Source organism: Schistocerca nitens, chromosome 7 (genome assembly GCF_023898315.1).
Source record: "Schistocerca nitens isolate TAMUIC-IGC-003100 chromosome 7, iqSchNite1.1, whole genome shotgun sequence".
NCBI classification, from domain to species: domain Eukaryota; kingdom Metazoa; phylum Arthropoda; class Insecta; order Orthoptera; family Acrididae; genus Schistocerca; species Schistocerca nitens.
The window spans coordinates 383015201-383034768 of record NC_064620.1 but is presented as its reverse complement, the minus strand read 5'-3'; the positions used below and the strand labels follow the sequence as shown (position 1 = coordinate 383034768).

Here is a 19568-nt window from a genome sequence, read left to right as displayed (position 1 = left end):
CTCTTTCCCACTGACATTACTTTCGTTTTGGAGATGCTAATATTCGTACCATAGTTCTTACATCTCTGATGTAGCTCTGAAATATTACTTTGCAAACTTTTAATCGAATCTGCCATCACAACTAAGTCATTCGCATATGCGAGACTGCTTATTTTGTGTTCACATATCTTAATCTCACCCAGCCAGTCTATTGCTTTCAACATATGATCCATAAATAATATGAACAACAGTGGAGACAGGTTGCAGCCTTGTCTTACCCCTGAAACTACTTTGAACCATGAACTCAATTTACCGTCAGGTCTAACTGCTACCTGACTATCTATATAAAGACCTTTATTTGCTTGCAAACGTTTTCCTCCTATTCCATAATCTCGTAGAACAGACAATAACTTCCTCGTAGGAACCCGGCCGTATGCCTTTTCTAGATCTATAAAGCATAGATACAATTCCCTGTTCCACTCGTAACTCTTCTCCATTATTTGCCGTAAGCTAAAGATCTGGTCCTGACAGCCTCTAAGAGGCCTAAGCCCACACTGATTTTCATCCAATTGGTCCTCAACTAATACTCGCACTTTCCTTTCAACAATACCTGAGAAGATTTTACCCACAACCTCTGTAGTTTTTACAATCTTTTCTGTTTCCATGTTTAAAGATTGGAGTGATTACTGCTTTCGTCCAGTCTGATGGAACCTGTCCCACTCCCACGCCATTTCAATTATCCTGCGTAGCCATTTAAGACCTGACATTCCAGCCGCATTATTGCACTGCAATCTATTGACCATTTTCTCCACTCCCTCAAATGTGATCCTATTTCCATCATCATTCCTATCCCATTGTACATCGAAATCTGAAACATTACTGATCGTATTTTCACCTACATTGAGCAACTCTTCAAAATATTCCCTCAATCTGCCTAAGGCATCAACAGGATTCACCAGCAGTTTTCGTGACCTGTCCAAAATATTTGTCATTTCAAGTATGAGAAAGTTTTTTTCTAAATATTTGCTTTCAAAAAGAGGAAACGTCAGGGCTTAACGTTCCATCGACATCGAGACTATTCGCGACGGAACGCACGCACAAAATGTTTGAAGAATGGGAAGGAAATCCGCCGTGCCGTTCCAAAGGAACCATCCCGGCATTTAGCGACTTATGTAAATCACGGGAAATCTAAAGCTGGACACGGGTTTGAGACGTCGTCCTCAGCGAGTCCAATATGTTAACCACTGCACCGTATCACTTGGTAAATGTTCTCATAGCACATACCTGAGGTGGGACGTGTGTACCAGCCCGTTGCCCTCCCGGCTAGCCGCGCGGTCTAACGCGCTGCTTCCCGAGCGGGAAAGCGTGCCGGTCTGTGGCACGAATCCGCCCAGTGGATTAGTGGTGAGTTCCGGTGTGCCAGGCAGCCTGTGGATGGTTTTTACGGCGGTTTCCACCTGCCTCGCCGAATGCGGGCTGGTTCCCCTCATTCCGCCTCAGTTACACTATGTCGGCGATTGCGGCGCAAACACTGTCTCCACGTACCTGTACACCATAATTACTCTGCCACGTAAACATTGGGGTTACACTCGTCTGGTATGAGACGTTCCAGGGACAGGGGCCGAATCGCACAATAACCCTGGGTTCGGTGTGGGGTGGCGGTGAGGTGAGTGGACTGCTGTGGCCTGTGGTGTGATTGTGAACCACTGAGGACTACGGCGGTACAAAGCCTCTCCGTCATTCCTAGGTTACCAGTTCAATACACAATACACACACCAGCCCGTTATTTATCAAGTTGGGTGTGAAAAACCTCCTAAGAAAAACATCCAAGCTGGCCCGCTTACCAGTCCTGGGAGGCGGATTCAAACCGAGTCTGGCTGGGCTCTCCGCACCCTAGTTAAAGCTCTCGGCTATACAGGCGTGCCCCCATTCAATATTTAATTATTATTAATATTATTATTATTTCTTTCTTGTCTCAGACGTTATGTCTGGTTAAAAATGGAAGGTGACGCGGACCTTGATCAAGCGTCACTTCCTTTTAACTGTACGGTATATGTTACATTGCATTTAGGAACATTCGGGTAATTGAACAAGTGTCAATAATTACAGATTTCTGTAGTTGTATATATAAGTTTGGATGTAGCTGTATTGCATTGATGTACTGGTGGATACTGTGTGGTATGACTCCTGTAGTTGATAGTATAATTGGTACAATATCAACTTTATCCTGATGCCACATGTCCTTGACTTCCTCAGCCAGTTGGATGTATTTTTCAATTTTTTCTCCTGTTTTCTTTTGTATATTTGTTGTATTGGGTATGGATATTTCGATTAGTTGTGTTAATTTCTTCTTTTTATTGGTGAGTATGATGTCAGGTTTGTTATGTGGTGTTGTTTTATCTGTTATAATAGTTCTGTTCCAGTATAATTTGTATTCATCGTTCTCCAGTACATTTTGTGGTGCATACTTGTATGTGGGAACGTGTTTTATTAGTTTATGTTGTATGGCAAGTTGTTGATGTTTTACTTTTGCTACATTGTCATGTCTTCTGGGATATTCTGTATTTGCTAGTATTGTACATCCACTTGTGATGTGATCTACTGTTTCTATTTGTTGTTTGCAAAGTCTGCATTTATCTGTTGTGGTATTGGGATCTTTAATAATATGCTTGCTGTAATATCTGGTGTTTATTGTTTGATCCTGTATTGCAATCATGAATCCTTCCGTCTCACTGTATATATTGCCTTTTCTTAGCCATGTGTTGGATGCGTCTTGATCGATGTGTGGCTGTGTTAGATGATACGAGTGCTTGCCATGTAGTGTTTTCTTTTTCCAATTTACTTTCTTCGTATCTGTTGATGTTATGTGATCTAAAGGGTTGTAGAAGTGGTTATGAAATTGCAGTGGTGTAGCCGATGTATTTATATGAGTGATTGCTTTGTGTATTTTGCTAGTTTCTGCTCGTTCTATAAAGAATTTTCTTAAATTGTCTACCTGTCCATAATGTAGGTTTTTTATGTCGATAAATCCCCTTCCTACTTCCTTTCTGCTTAATGTGAATCTTTCAGTTGCTGAATGTATGTGATGTATTCTATATTTGTGGCATTGTGATCGTGTAAGTGTATTGAGTGCTTCTAGGTCTGTGTTACTCCATTTCACTACTCCAAATGAGTAGGTCAATATTGGTATAGCATAAGTATTTATAGCTTTTGTCTTGTTTCTTGCTGTCAATTCTGTTTTCAGTATTTTTGTTAGTCTTTGTCTATATTTTTCTTTTAGCTCTTCTTTAATATTTGTATTATCTATTCCTATTTTTTGTCTGTATCCTAGATATTTATAGGCATCTGTTTTTTCCATCGCTTCTATGCAGTCGCTGTGGTTATCCAATATGTAATCTTCTTGTTTGGTGTGTTTTCCCTTGACTATGCTATTTTTCTTACATTTGTCTGTTCCAAAAGCCATATTTATATCATTGCTGAATACTTCTGTTATCTTTAGTAATTGGTTGAGTTGTTGATTTGTTGCTGCCAGTAGTTTTAGATCATCCATGTTAGCAGATGTGTGATTTTGTGTGGGTATGTTCCAGTAATATTGTATCCATAATTTGTATTATTTAGCATGTTGGATATTGGGTTCAGAGCAAGGCTGAACCAGAAAGGACTTAATGAGTCTCCTTGGTATATTCCACGCTTAATCTGTATTGGCTGTGATGTGATATTATTTGAATTTGTTTGGATATTAAGTGTGGTTTTCCAATTTTTCATTACTATGTTTAGGAACTGTATCAATTTAGGATCTACTTTGTATATTTCCAATATTTGTAGTAACCATGAGTGGGGTACACTATCAAAAGCTTTTTGGTAATCAATGTATGCGTAGTGTAGCGACCTTTGTTTAGTTTTAGCTTGATATGTCACCTCTGCATCTATTATCAGTTGCTCTTTACATCCTCGTGCTCCTTTGCAACAGCCTTTTTGTTCTTCATTTATAATTTTGTTCTGTGTCGTATGTGTCATTAATTTCTGTGTAATGACTTAAGTTAATATTTTGTATATTGTTGGTAGGCATGTTATAGGGCGATATTTAGCTGGGTTTGCTGTGTCTGCTTGATCTTTAGGTTTCAGATAAGTTATTCCTTGTGTAAGTGTATCAGGGAATGTGTATGGGTCTGCAATGTAACTGTTAAATAATTTAGTTAGATGTGAATGTGTTGAGGTGAATTTCTTTAGCCAGAAATTTGCTATTTTATCTTTTCCAGGGGCTTTCCAATTGTGAGTAGAATTAATTGCTTGGGTGACTTCATGTTGCAAAATTATCACTTCAGGCATTTGTGGTATCATCTTGTACGTATCTGTTTCTGCTTGTATCCACCGTGCATGCCTGTTATGTTGTACCGGGTTTGACCATATGTTGCTCCAGAAGTGTTCCATGTCTGTTATGTTTGGTGGATTGTCTATTTTAATGTGTGTGTTATCTGTTGTCTGGTAAAATTTCTTTTGGTTTGTGTTGAATGTTTGGTTTTGTTTCCTTCTATTTTCACTTTTTTTGTATCTTCTAAGTCGTTTGGCCAATGCTTGTAATTTCTGCTTCTTTTCATCTAATTGCTCTATCACTTCTTGTTGTGAGATTTTACCTAACCTTTTTCGTTTTTTTTTCTGACATTTCATTTCTTATAAATTGTGTTAGCTGTCCGATGTCTTTTCTCAGTTTTTCTATTCTGATCTGTAGCCTGTGTTGCCATGCTGGTTTTGTGGGTTTCTTCTGTGTGTTGGTTGGTTCTGATCTCTGCCTAGTGTGTATATTTAGTGTAGTGAGTGCTCCTATATAAACCAGTAGTTGTAACTCTTCCATAGTTGTGTTTTCATTTATTTTGTTGTGTATGATTGTGTTGATAGTTTTTATTGTTGTTTCGACTTGTGGGTTATTTGGCGGTCTATGCAAGAATGGTCTAATGTCTGTATTTGTGTCTTTGTATTCTATATATGTCAGCTGAAATTTTTCTTCTATATCTAACAAGTGTGTCACTTCGTGTTCTATTTGTGCTTGTTCTGGTGGCTGTCTTAAGATTTCGTTTTCCTCTGACTGTTTAATTGATGCGTGTTGTTCTTTGTTTGTTTGCTCTGGGATGTTTGAGTCCATTACTGTATTTTCTTCTTCTTCTGATTGCACATTATTTTGTTCCAGTATTTGTTGAACGTGTTGTTTGATGTTTTCTAATTCTGACTGGGGTATCCTGTTATTTTTGATTATTACACGGATCTGATCAGCTAGTCGTTGTTCTGTTAAAAATTTTAATTCTGGGTATCTGGTGATAAATGTTGTGTATACTTGTGATCCGTATCCAGTTGTGTTGGTTCCTAGATTTGTTGCTTGGTAATAACAAACCATGAGGTGTCGATTAACTTCATCTGACCATCTCATCCTCTGTCTTTGTTTTTCTTCTAGGGTGGTTGCAGGAAGCATATCCTGCAAAACACCTCTATTGGGATTTGAATCATTTTCCAGTTGGCTAGCAGTGTCTTACCATTGTGGGCGGGCATAGGGTTCAAGCGTCGTCCCCGACCATGACGGCGCTTGTCCGAGGCTTCTTTAGTTCTGTCCTGAACCAACTAATCACACTAAAAGGGGGGTTAGCCCTATTAGTGGTTTGTTCTTTTCGTCGCCTTTTACGACTGGCAGAACATACCGGAGGCCTATTCTTCTCCCGGGCCTCCACGGGAATTATTATTATTATTTCTTTACTTTCTCAGACGTTAAGTCTGGTTAAGAATGGAAAGTGACGCGGACCTTGATCAAGCGTCACTTCCTATTAACTGTACGGTATGTGTTATATTGCATTTAGGAACTTTCGGGTAATTGAACATGTATCAATAATTACGGATTTCTGTAGTTGTATATATATGTTTGGATGTAGCTGTATTGCATTGATGTACTGGTGGATATTGTGTAGTATGACTCCTATAGTTGATAGTATAATTGGTATGATGTCAACTTTATCCTGATGCCACATGTCTTTGACTTCCTCAGCCAGTTGGTTGTATTTTTCAATTTTTTCTCCTGTTTTCTTTTGGATATTTGTTGTATTGGGTATGGATATTTCGATTAGTTGTGTTAATTTCTTCTTTTTATTGGTGAGTATGATGTCAGGTTTGTTATGTGGCGTTGTTTTATCTGTTATAATGGTTCTGTTCCAGTATAATTTGTATTCATCATTCTCCAGTACATTTTGTGGTGCATACTTGTATGTAGGAACTTGTTGTTTTAAAAGTTTATGTTGTAAGGCAAGCTGTTGATGTAATATTTTTGCGACATTGTCATGTCTTCTGGGATATTCTGTATTTGCTAGTATTGTACATCCGCTTGTGATGTGATCTACTGTTTCTATTTGTTGTTTACAAAGTCTGCATTTATCTGTTGTGGTATTGGGATCTTTAATAATATGCTTGCTGTAATACCTGGTGTTTATTGTTTGATCCTGTATTGCAATCATGAATCCTTCTGTCTCACTGTATATATTGCCTTTTCTTAGCCATGTGTTGGATGCGTCTTGATCGATGTGTGGCTGTGTTAGATGATACGGGTACTTGCCATGAAGTGTTTTCTTTTTCCAATTTACTTTCTTCGTATCTGTTGATGTTATGTGATCTAAAGGGTTGTAGAAGTGGTTATGAAATTGCAGTGGTGTAGCCGATGTATTTATATGAGTGATTGCTTTGTGTATTTTGCTAGTTTCTGCTCGTTCTATAAAGAATTTTCTTAAATTGTCTACCTGTCCATAATGTAGGTTTTTTATATCGCTAAATCCCCTTCCTCCTTCCTTTCTGCTTAATGTGAATCTTTCTGTTGCTGAATGTATGTGATGTATTCTATATTTGTGGCATTGTGATCGTGTAAGTGTATTGAGTGCTTCTAGGTCTGTGTTACTCCATTTCACTACTCCAAATGAGTAGGTCGATATTGGTATGGCATAAGTATTTATAGCTTTTGTCTTGTTTCTTGCTGTCAATTCTGTTTTCAGTATTTTTGTTAGTCTTTGTCTATATTTTTCTTTTAGTTCTTCTTTAATATTTGTATTATCTATTCCTATTTTTTGTCTGTATCCTAGATATTTATTATTATTATTATTATTATATTATTATTATTGTTATTTCTAGCTGAAAAACCCTGCATTGCCCGAGATTAACGTTGCCAATTGTCTATCAGAAACGAAAAATTCATTTCCATGTATTCGAGAAAACACTTTGAAATCATGAGACAACGTACAAAGATTCTGCACACTCTCTGTACGCTGGGCGCAGCTACTTCGCGTGTCTAGAACGCGATTTTGTAAACGTCTCTACGGTAACGCCTCTTCATAGCTCTACAGACTACTGTTTTCGCCTACAGCCATTTGCGCTTCGCTGGTGAGAGCTGTCATAAGCGCTGCCAGGTGTCAGGGAGGACGTCCTTAAGTTGGCTCGACTCTAGGAGTGTTTTAGAGGTAAAAAACAAATTTATTAAAACTTCATGGATGAGACGGCATTTTTTTCATACATCTTGAACTGTGATTGTGCAATGACGTATTTGTCCAGGTGCATTCAGGAGCATATGTGGATACTGTCTGAAAAATGTATTAAGAATAGATCTAATAGCAAAGAAGTAATAAATTTAAAAATCACGCATGGTGGGGCAGTTTTACACACATCTCAGTATTTGTGATGTCATATCCCCCGATCTATGAGTAATACCACGATATGATTTTGTAAGTGCATTTAGCGGCATATCTGGATAACGTCTGCGAAATTTATTGGCAATAGAGTTAATAGTACAGAAGTTAGAAATTTAAACGTCGTGCATGATGCTGCAATTTTTCACGCATCTCATAGTTTATGATGTCATTTCTCCTGAATTATGATAGCAAGGTGGTTCTTAACCCCAAAGCGGTTGTTGCCTGACAGTAATGGATATATATACCAAGTTTACTTGAAATAGGCTCAGTGCTTTAGGAGGAGATGTGGACACACACACACACACACACACACACACAAAGGCGCGAGCGCGCGCACGCACGCACGCATGCACACACGCACACACACACACACACACACACACACACACACACACACACACACATCCATTTTTGGATTTCAACTGCAACGTAAATTACATGCCAATATAGAACATTCGACAAATTGTCCTCTATGTGGGTCTACAGTTTATGGTTCAAATGGCTCTGAGCACTATGGGACTTAACACCTCAGGTCATCAGTCCCCTAGAACTTAGAACTACTTAAACCTAACTAACCTAAGGACATCACACACATCCATGCCCGAGGAAGGATTGGAACCTGCGACCGTAGCGGTCGCGCGGGTCCAGACTGAAGCGCCTAGAACCGCTTGGCCACCAGCGGCCGGCTACAGTTTATAAAACCAGAATTATCCTCTACTTTGTTTTATTTCAATTATCATTTTCATTCTGTGTAACGCTTTGCAGGAAGTGGGGCTGTACCCGCTGTCCCTTCTGGGGTAACTGACATGTGAATGTTGTTGTTGTTGTTGTTGTTGTTGTTGTTGTTGCTGCTGCTGTTGCTGCGATCTTCAGTCGGAAGAGCATCTCCCCTCGCTAGCCTAAGCTACGAAAGTATCTTTATTTGCATAAAAACTGCAACGTACATACATCTGAACTTCCTTAATGCTATCAAAGCTTCGTTTTCTTCTACAATTTTTACCTGTCACATTTCCCTCCATTGCCAAAATTGACGCCTCCTTGATCGATCAAAATGTGCCCTATTGATCCATCACTTCTTTTAGTCCCGCTGTGTTATAGATACCTTTTCCCTCCGATTCGATTTTGTACCTAATCTTCAGCATTCTTCTAGGCAGCAGATTTTTAAAAAAGCTGCTATTCTATTATTGTCTATACTGCTTTTTGTCCACGTTCTACTTCAGTACAAGGCCGCGTTCCACGTAGATGCTTTCAAGACGCTTAAATTTATATTAGTCTTTAAAAGAATCCTAGGACTATACTTACAGAACAACTGAAGTGAAATGACTACATTAAAATTAGTTGTAAGAAAAGAAGATCAATTCTAATATTCATTGGAAAATCTTAAAGAAAACGGTGGCACGTAAAACCCTCGATCGACCCTATCAGTCTTGCTCGCTTACAAAGTATCATTAAGAGAGGAGATGGAAATAATCCAAATAAGAGTAGCACGTTTCATGACGTTACGGAGATACTCGAGTGGCAAGTACCACAAGAGAGGCGTACTGCCTGCTGGAGAGGTATGATGTTGAAATTCCGAGGCTGTAGTTTCAAGCAACAGTTAGGCTACATATTAGTTCCTGCCTTACACGTATAAATTATGTGTCCCTTTGGAAGCCAGATCTGGAGAGATTGGATAAGAGTGTCTGACCTTTCTTTCCACCAACCTGTCGTCTTCTAAAGTCGTGTCCCCAGCGCGGAAGACAGCTCCTCAATCGTGGGATCTTCTTCGGCGGAGGCTGCTACGCTGTCAGTTCGAACCTGTGATTGTGCCTTACTCGGGATGCCACTTGCCCAGGTTAGTCTCTGTATCTACAGAGGGCTAGATCTGTACTACTGACAATGATGGTAGGCGACACTTCTCATTAATGTATCCTGTTTAGTTATTATTCAAATATTAACACATTTACACTGTCTTTTACAACGCTTGACATAGCTTTCTTAATTGTATTGTACTTTTCCATCCAACTTCCGAAATATGATACACGTGTCCGGCTCCCCAGTAAGCACCAGACAGAACGAGTATTACTTAATCATAACCAAGTTACGCCCGATATAGAGAACAGTATGTGCGGCTCTGAAGAACACCCGAAACAGAGTGACTATTACACATTCACATCTAAGTAACGCATCATACTGCGATACGTGTCCGGACCACCAGAACGTCCGAAACACGGATACGTCTCCGTACCTCCGGAACGCCCGAATCAGAGTGATTAGTTCAGCCGAAGTACTTTGTCTCCCAGGCGTGCCAAAGCGACCCGAAGGTGTTCGAAGCACTTCGGTTGCAATATCGTTACTCTTATGTTTCTCAAAACTAGTGAAATTTAATGAACAAAAACGATAGGCTCGTAGGCTAACCGTGAAAGTTTCTCATACTGCCGCGCGGGGTAGCCGCGCGGTCTGGGCACCTAGTTACGGTTCGCGCGGCTGCCCCCGCCCCTCCCACGCCACCCCCGCCCCATAGGAGGCCCTCCCTCCGGCGGCATGGGTGAGTGTGTTGTCCTTAGCGTAAGTTAGTTTACGTTAGATTAAGTAGTGTGTAAGCTTAGGAATCGATGACCTCAGCAGTTTGGTCCCATAGGATATTACCACAAAATTTCAAAATTCAAAAACTTATCATACTAAAAACTGGGTTAGATACAGTGAAAAGTATATAAATAATTCATGAGAGAAGTTAGCCGTTTTGGCGCATAACACCCGAACGTGCTGACCAATCAGAAGCAAGTTCAGTACAACTGGCGGTCTCTCCCACTGGACTCGTACATTCTGTACCATCTGTCGCTCATTCAACTTTTGTACCATATGCTACTTCACATGTGTCAAGCTGCATCAAGGCGTGCTTCTAGCAAAATAAAATACTGACGGCCACAGCCAGCAATATCACACACGTCTCGCAAAACTGAAGAAGTTCGCCAATCGTTCTTTGCATTCACCATTCGCAATGGGAGCTGGAGAGGGTGAAGTACAGTGATACTAAAGTACTATCCGCCAATTACTCAAGGTGACTTGCGAACTGTAGCAATAGCTGTACTAGAGAGAAGTGTTACTGCTTGTAAGGCACTCAGTCTAGTGTAGTATTTGGATATGAAATCCAAACGCTACACCTTAAACGCAGGAGTAATTTGGCACCCTTGATCGAACCGCTAGCAAAAACGTTTATCGTTGGTGGTAATAATCTGAGGCGTTTCTGCTATACAGTGTTTCCCAGGAGGAAAGATCAGTATTCAGGAATATGACAGGAACAATCGTTCGATGCAAGGAAACCTAGTGAACAGATATAAATATATATCTAGCGGTCGCCGAACCTGCACACCTCACGCTGCTTCCACAAACTCCCTCCATTCTTTTGTGTTTCGTGCTTGCTTCCTCCAGGCGTCTTCCTGGGCTGGCAGGTCCTTCGCTAGGTCGTCCATCGAGAGCTGCCTTGGTCGTTCAGTGGGGCGTCTGGTGCTCGGTTTCCCCTCAAATACTTTCTTTTCCTGTCTTTCTTCTGAAATAATGGCTACATGGCCTGCACACGGCAACTCCATCCCATCAGATTCGTTGTTAGGTAACTTATTGGGCCGATTAACTGTGTGTGTGTGAAATATTGTGGGACTTAACTGCTAAGGTCATCAATCCCTAGGTTACACACTACTTAACCTAAATTATCTTAAGGACAAACAGGGAGGACTCGAACCTCCGTCGGGACCAGCCGCGCAGTCCACGATTGCAGCGCCTGAGACCGCTCGGCTAATCCCACGCGGCGCCTATTAACTCCTGTATAAAGGACAGCCAAAGGAAAACATGACTTAATATGGAAAAAACTAAGTAAGTTGTTCATTATTTTGAAAGTAATCGCCACATCTGTTTTTGCATTTATCCTACTGTGAGACAAGCCAGTCAATGCCTTCGTGGAAAAACGTTTGCCGTTGCGATTGGAACCATGATTGCACCCATACATACACCTTTTTCTCTGAAGCAAGTAGACGGACACGAATATCTTTCTTCAGGGCATCAAAAATATGGAAACTGAATCGGGAAAGATTGAGACTTAATTTAGGATGTGTAAGGGTTTCTAAACCAAACTTGTGCCTCTTGCTCTAAACAACCCACATGCTGCCAAGGTTGTTTTGACTACGCTGCTGAAGTTTCACTCGGAAGCCCTTACATATCCTAGATAAAGTCCCAAACTTTCCCCACGCGATTTCAACATTTTGGGAGACGTGAAGAGACAGGTTAGTGGCTGCAGATTTGATTTGGACGACGAGGTGCACGCCTCCATACAATCGAGGCTCCATAGTTTATTGTAAATATTCTTCCACGAATGCATCGACTGCCCCATCTCACACTGTGATAAATGTATTAACAGTTACGGAGATTATTTTGGAACTAATAAAGAGTTTATATACTTTTTTATCTGTCTCGTTTTCATTTGACTACCCGTTATACATGAATTAATACAACAGAATAAGTTACCTACTAACGAATGTGATGGAAAGGAGGCGCAGTGGTTTTACTCTCCAGATGCGGCTGGAGGTTTTATTGTTTGAATGTAGGACATCTAAGTGATTGCATACGAAATTTTCTTCAAAAGTAAGACGGATAGGTTAGTCGTTGAAGGAACAGGGGTGAAGTTTCATGTTTCAAAAATGTTCATATGTGTGTGAAATCTTATGGGACTTAACTGCTAAGGTCATCAGTCCCTAAGCTTACACACTACTTAACCTAAATTATCCTAAGGACAAACACACACACCCATGCCCGAGGGAGGACTCGAACCTCGTCCGGGACCAGCCGCACAGTCCATGACTGCAGCGCCTTAGACCGCACGGCTAACATGTTTCAAGATTATGGATTATCCCTGCATTTCATGGTTCTTTTGTTAATTATGAGAGTGCTGCCTTTAACAGTTCAACTATATCAGGTAAGTTGTGGTACTGCCGTCGCTGTGGAGCTCAGCCGTTGACTGGGTTGTTTGCACTGCCAACAGATCTGTACTGTTGAAGGAGCAGAGACGCTCTGTACAACAAACCTGGCAGCCGTTTACTGTAGTGACGAACAGCTGACGAGCCCCGTTGTACAGAGCGACACTGTCACTCACTGCCACCCACTGAGGCGCGAGTCAGTGATGTGTGCCCGGTGAACTTGCGAGGCAGTGTGAGTCCCTCCTGCTATATCTGGACCCATCAGATACAGCACGAACTCGCTTGTACTGTTACGACATAACGAGCGAGCTAAGTGCTCACAGCCTGCTCTGCCAGCTCAGCAGTCACACAGCACGTGCCGCCGTGGAGAACGCTTCATCGAACCTCGGACCCAGCGACTCGCCATCCACCGCAAACTCGCCAGCCACTGCAGCAGAAATCGCGAGGGCCGAGTTGAACCTGATCCACGCAGAGGTGAGTTGAGCAACACTCCTCAATTCGCACTTCGATGCTGAGGTCACCACGCCGCCAATCGCCCGCTCGTCTACCAAAAGTCGAAGTTCTTCCAGAATAATGGTGCAAATGGCTCTGTGCAATATGGGTCTTAACATCTTAGGTCATCAGTCCCCTAGAACTTACAACTACTTAAACCTAACTAGCCTAAGGACATCACACACATCCATGCCCGAGGCAGGATTCGAACCAGCGACCGTAGCGGTCGCGCGGTTCCAGACTGTAGCGCCTAGAACCGCTCGGCCACTCCGGCCGGCTCTTTCACAATACTTTGTACGTTGATTGACAACACTGACCTGGCGAGAAATTTTGTCCAATTGGACCGTTAGATCGTCAAAATCTCGAGGCGACAGGAGGATTCTGCCCATAATGCTCCAAATTCTCTCAACTGAGGAGTTGTCCGGTGTCCTTGGTGACGAAGATAGGCTTTTGCAAGCACGAAGACAAACAGTAGAAGCTCTCGCCGAAAGCGAGTTATCTTGCAGACATGTATGCCCAAGATGCATGCTGTGAATGACAGCAAAACGGGGGCACAGAATATCGTCGACGTCCCACTGTCCTGTAACGGTGACGTGGATGACAACCAAAAGTGTCCTACTATGAAGATAAATGGCACCTCCCTCACTCCTGGTTATCGCAAAAGAAAATAAATAAATGGTTCAAATGGCTCTGAGCACTATAGGACTTAACTTCTAAGGTCATCAGTCCTCTAGAACTTAGAACTACACTTAAACCTAACTAACCTAAGGCCATCACACACATCCATGCCCGAGGCAGGATTCGAACCTGCGACCGTAGCGGTCGCGCGGTTCCATTCTGTAGCGCTTAGAACCGCTCGGCCACCCCGGCCGGCCTTGTCGCAACATACGGCGGGGGACATTCAGATTGGTAATCCACCGCTGCCCATTGCTTCCAGACACGTGTTCACTGGTCATCGGGTCTCAGTTCGAAGCGGGACTCATCACTGAAGACAATTCTACTCCAGTCAGTGAGGTTCCAGGCCGAAGGCGTGTCTGATGACGACCCAGACAGCGTTGGGATACCAACCTGACTGTTGCCCGCCGTACGACCGGACAGCCACAATTGATGATCTGTGGTGCCACTTCATTTCATAGCAGGGCCTCTTTGGTTGTCAATCGCAGCATCTTTACAGAACAGTGGTACGTCGGCGATATTTTAGTCCTCGTTTTGTGGCCATTCCTGGCAAGCCATCCTGGGCTTACATTTCAGCAAGACAATGCCCACTCGCACATTACGACAGTTTCTACTGATTGTCTGCGTCCCTGTCAAACCCTACATTGGTCAGCGAGGTCGCCGGCTTTCTCCCCAGTTGAGAATGTTTTGGAAATTGCAAGTAGTGCCCTCTAGTTACCTAGGGATTTTGACGACCTAACTCGTCAGTTGGACAGAACATGGTACGATAACCCACAGGATGACACCGTAGAACGCTATCAGTCAAGGCCAAGCTGAATAACCGCTTGTATAAGTCCCAGAAGAGGCCTAGCGTTATTGACTTGTTCAGTTTGTGAAGCTCTTTCTCTCTCTTTCTCTTGAATAAATCACATAATTTTTCTGAAATTACTATCGTATTTTTTTTGTACTTGTATGCCACATCTATCGATTCCCATCCCTTTCGGATAATTCCTGTATAGTACATCTTTTTAACTAACGGAATGGACAGTGTCTTGAAAGGTGGATATAAGATGAACATCAACAAAAGCAAAACGAGGATAATGGAATGTAGTCGAATTAAGTCGGGTGATGCTGAGGGAATTAGATTAGGAAATGAGACGCTTAAAGTAGTAAAGGAGGTATGCTATTTGGGAAGCAAAATAACTGATTATGGTCGAAGTAGAGAGGATGTAAAATGTAGACTGGCAATGGCAAGGAAAGCGTTTCTGAAGAAGAGAAAATTGTTAATATCGAGTATAGATTTAAGTGTCAGGAAGTCGTTTCTGAAAGTATTTGTATGGAGTGTAGCCATGTATGGAAGTGAAAAAAGAAGAGAATAGAAGCTTTCGAAATGTGGTGCTATAGAAGAATGCTGAAGATTAGATGGGTAGATCACATAACTAATGAGGAGGTATTGAACAGAATTGGGGAGAAGATAAGTTTGTTGCACAACTTGACAAGAAGAAGGGACCGGTTGGTAGGACATGTTCTGAGGCATCAAGGGATCACAAATTTAGCATTGGAGGGCAGCGGGGAGGGTAAAAATCGTAGAGGGAGACAAAGAGATGATGTAGGTTGCAGTAATACTGGGAGATGAAGAAGCTTGCACAGGATAGAGTAGCATGGAGAGCTGCATCAAACCAGTGTCAGGACTGAAGACCACAACAACATCATAATGCTTATGGCGCTCGGTCGTTGCGTCACCAAGCAACTTAATCCAAATGACAATAAATTACTTGCACTGTAATTAGAATAGGAGCACTGTGAAGTTGACCATTTCACAAATTAAAACCAAATTTGAAACACAATCGTCCAATTATTACTGCCAAAAACGATAGAATGAAGACACATACATCGGTTACATGCTGTTGCCAGAAAGGGAAAAAGGGAAAATCTAATATCGCTTGTTTCTCGGTAAAATAATTAGTTTCGTAGAACAAAGGTTAACACCAAGTAGGGGATTTACAGATGTTAATTTTCCGAGGATTTTGCTTTTTTTATTACTAAAAGTTGAAAAACTAGGTTTTTACTGTTTACTCGATGTAGTTGTCGTATTTTTGGCCAACGGCGTTGCCGCAGTGGTAACACCGGTTCCCGTCAGATCACCGAAGTTACGCGTTGTAGGGCTGGTGTAGCACTTGGATGGGCGACCATCCGGTCTGGCAAGCGGGGTGTACTCAGCCCTTGTGAGGCAAACTGAGGAGCTACTTGACAGAGAAGTAGCGGCTCCGATCTCGGAAACTGACATACGGCCGGGAGAGCGGTGTGCTGACTACATGCCCTTCCATATCCGCATCCAGTGATGCCTATGGGCTGAGGATGACACGGCGGCCGGTCGGTGCCGTTGGGCCTTCATGGCCTGTTCGAGAGGAGTTTAGTTTAGTTTTAATTGCTGTGATTTTGCAAATAATTTAACTGGCGTAACATTAGGTATTATTACATAGGAATCTATAAATAGGAATATCGCTTGACATTATCATCATCATGTCGTTCTTTTTCTGGTACATTCCTTTCAACTTACGGATTGATTCACTTAGCATTATATCATCTGAATTTGCGAGACAGTTGAAATTACCACCCGTCTATACTCCAGCCCATTTCTGTTGCCTACATTCCGTTATTACCTTTTCTAACATGACACTAAACGGAAAACATGAGGAAGCATGAATTTGTCTAAGACCTATCTCAATCTGGAACTTTTCTCAGGTGACCCGACGGAAAAGCATAACTGCCCTAGATCCATCCATACAAGTTTGTACCATTGTCACTAGCTTCTCAGGGATTCTGAAGTCAAGCAGTGCCCTCTATAGGCTATTCCTGTCGTATTATTCCTGTGGGTGGTTCCGTATTCACGTTGAAAATTGACGAACAGGCAGTAGATACTTTTACCATTTTGCCAGTCTAGTAAACATGGACTCTAAAACGCGAAGACCTACCCTAAGATCTGTGAGCACTTGTTCAGTAGAAGAGATATGTTTCATAGCAAAGAAGATGAACAAGTACTGATAGCTCTTACGGCATGTACATGTTTACTGAACACTGTGTCTTCTCGGTTTGTTCCATACTACCAGCTCTCAAGACATTGAAAGCAAAAACCTCGTAGTAGCAGAGATTTGTTTCGCACTATCGAAGAAGCGCTCACAGCTCTCAAGGTATGCATTGTAGAGCTCGTGTTTGCGGGACGATTTCCTTCGAATGATCGTTCCTGTCATTTCCCTGAACTCTTTAGTCACACGAAGTAATGGCCGCTATCGACAGGGGGTCTCAAGTTGATTCCGTATTTCTAGATTTCCGGAAAGCTTTTGACACCGTTCCTCACAAGCGACTTCTAATCAAGCTGCGGGCCTATGGGGTATCGTCTCAGTTGTGCCACTGGATTCGTGATTTCCTGTCAGGAATAGACGGAAAATCATCGAGTAAAACTGAAGTTATATCAGGTGTTCCCAGGGAAGCGTCCTGGGACCTCTGCTGCTCCTGATCTATTAAATGACCTGGGTGACAATCTGAGCAGTTCTCTTAATTTGTTCGCAGATGATGCTGTAATTTACCGTCTAGTAAGGTCATCCGAAGACCAGTATCAGTTGCAAAGCGATTTAGAAAAGATTGCTGTACGGTGTGGCAGGTGGCAGTTGACGCTAAATGACGAAAAGTGTGAGGTGATCCACATGAGTTCCAAAAGAAATCCGTTGGAATTCGATTACTCGATAAATAGTACAATTCTCAAGGCTGTCAATTCAACTAAGTACCTGGGCGTTAAAATTACGAACAGCTTCAGTTGGAAAGACCACATAGATAATATTGTGGGGAAGGCGAGCCAAAGGTTGCGTTTCGTTGGCAGGACACTTAGAAGATGCAACAAGTCCACTAAAGAGACAGCTTACACTACACTCGTTCGTCCTCTGTTAGAATATTGCTGGACGGTGTGGGATCCTTACCAGGTGGGATCCACGGAGGACATAGAAAGGGTGCAAAAAAGGGCAGCTCTTTTGTATTATCACGTAATAGGGGAGAGAGTGTGGCAGATATGATACGCGAGTTGGGATGGAAGCCATTAAAGCAAAGACGTTTTTCGTCGCGGCGAGATGTATTTACGAAATTTCAGTCACCAACTTTCTCTTCCGAATGCGAAAATATTTTGTTAAGCTCAACCTAGATAGGTAGGAATGATCATCAAAATAAAATAAATCAGAGCTCGAACAGAAAGGTTTAGGTGTTCGTTTTTCCCGCGTGCTGTTCGGGAGTGGAATGGAAGAGAGATAGTATGATTGTGGTACGATGAACCCTCTGCCAAGCACTTAAATGGGAATTGCAGAGTAATCATGTAGATGTAGATGACCGACCAGTCCTCCTGGGACATTCTGTATATAGCTTCTGCTGTCTCTCGTATGCAACAGTATCGTATCAGCTAGTGCAAAAGCGAAAGAAAGCCACGGGGCCGGATATTCTCGTACCATTATTTCCCTCCGTCCATGCGGAATTCCCTCCGCAGTCACCTCTTCTGGGACGCCGTATTATTAGAGGAATGTAAATGTTGACCCTTTCTCTGGAACTTGTAAATATGACTTTTTTTTCTGAACGGCCGCATGTAGATTTTCGTAATGGCGAGTCGTGGAGGTCGGTGAAGGAGGGGAAGCACGTTTCTCAGAGCCTAGTCCAGCCTCACAAATTTTCTTCCTCGTCCTCTTCCAGCTCCGGCGAGTTCCAGAGAGGAAGCAAGTCTCGCAGGCTGGTGCGACACTCCCTGCGGGGCCGGTTGTCTCGTTAGCTGCAGCGGAGATCCGCTAAGCCAGCAGCCGGGGTGTAAACCTCGCCTTTCCCTTCCGCTACAGCCGTCCCCGCGTCTCGGCGTCCCCCCTGCTATTTGAGTTTACACAGCGCGCCACCAGGGGAGGCCATCCTCGAAGGGACGGGCAGACGTCGGCATTTCAATTTCCCGAATGTGTGCCGAGCTCTCGGCTCGGGGGCACCTGTTTGCCGTGTGTACGCGCGCGCCCCTGCGCTTGAATGACGGCGACAAGTGTTTTGAGACGGCCCCCCGCCGCCGGGGTGAACGGGCGCGTGTGCGCCGTGGAGCGCACTCCAGGGCCGGGATAACCGCGAGAAGAACAGGGCGCTGCGGCCCAGTTAACGGGGTCGCGATGCGACTGGCCGCAATTCCCCCACGTGTGTGCCGTAGCCGAGGGCCCTCTGCTGTGTACACAGCATCACTAACAGCACACATGCCGGCCAGCGGCCGCCACTGATCGCAGGGTCGGCGGTTGCTGTTGATCCCGAAACTATTGGGGCCTGCTTCAGAAACGAGCCTCTCCATTCGTTTCCGTCTTCAGAAGCTTCATTTCATTTCTTCTTACCATAAAAATCACGTTGAGAATGTAGTACTGTGTGTCTCTGAGCACTATGGGACTTAACTTCTGAGGTCATCAGTCCCCTAGAACTTAGAACTACTTAAACCTAACTAACCCAAGGACATCACACACATCCATGCCCGATGCAGGATTCGAACCTGCGACCGTAGCGGTCACGCGGTTCCAGACTGTAGCGCCTACAAACGCTCGGCCACCCCGGCCGGCAGAATGTAGTACTACTGGCTCTTTGAGTCACTACTTTATTCCTATAGATTGCAGCTGAATTGAGAGGGAGTATAACAGCCAACGTATAGCCTCAAATGGTTGGATGAAGCAACTACGAGGGAGGCAGCGTTTGTGGGAAATAGCGGCAGCAGAAACTATTTGCTGCTGTAGTAAAAGCT

At 43.0% G+C, this 19568-nt stretch overlaps 1 protein-coding gene across 1 annotated transcript in view; it reads right to left on the bottom strand.

The window, feature by feature from the left end:
• Window positions 1–19568, bottom strand: part of LOC126194768 (protein turtle-like) — a 914596-nt gene that overhangs the window by 813112 nt on the left and 81916 nt on the right. The window lies entirely within an intron of this gene.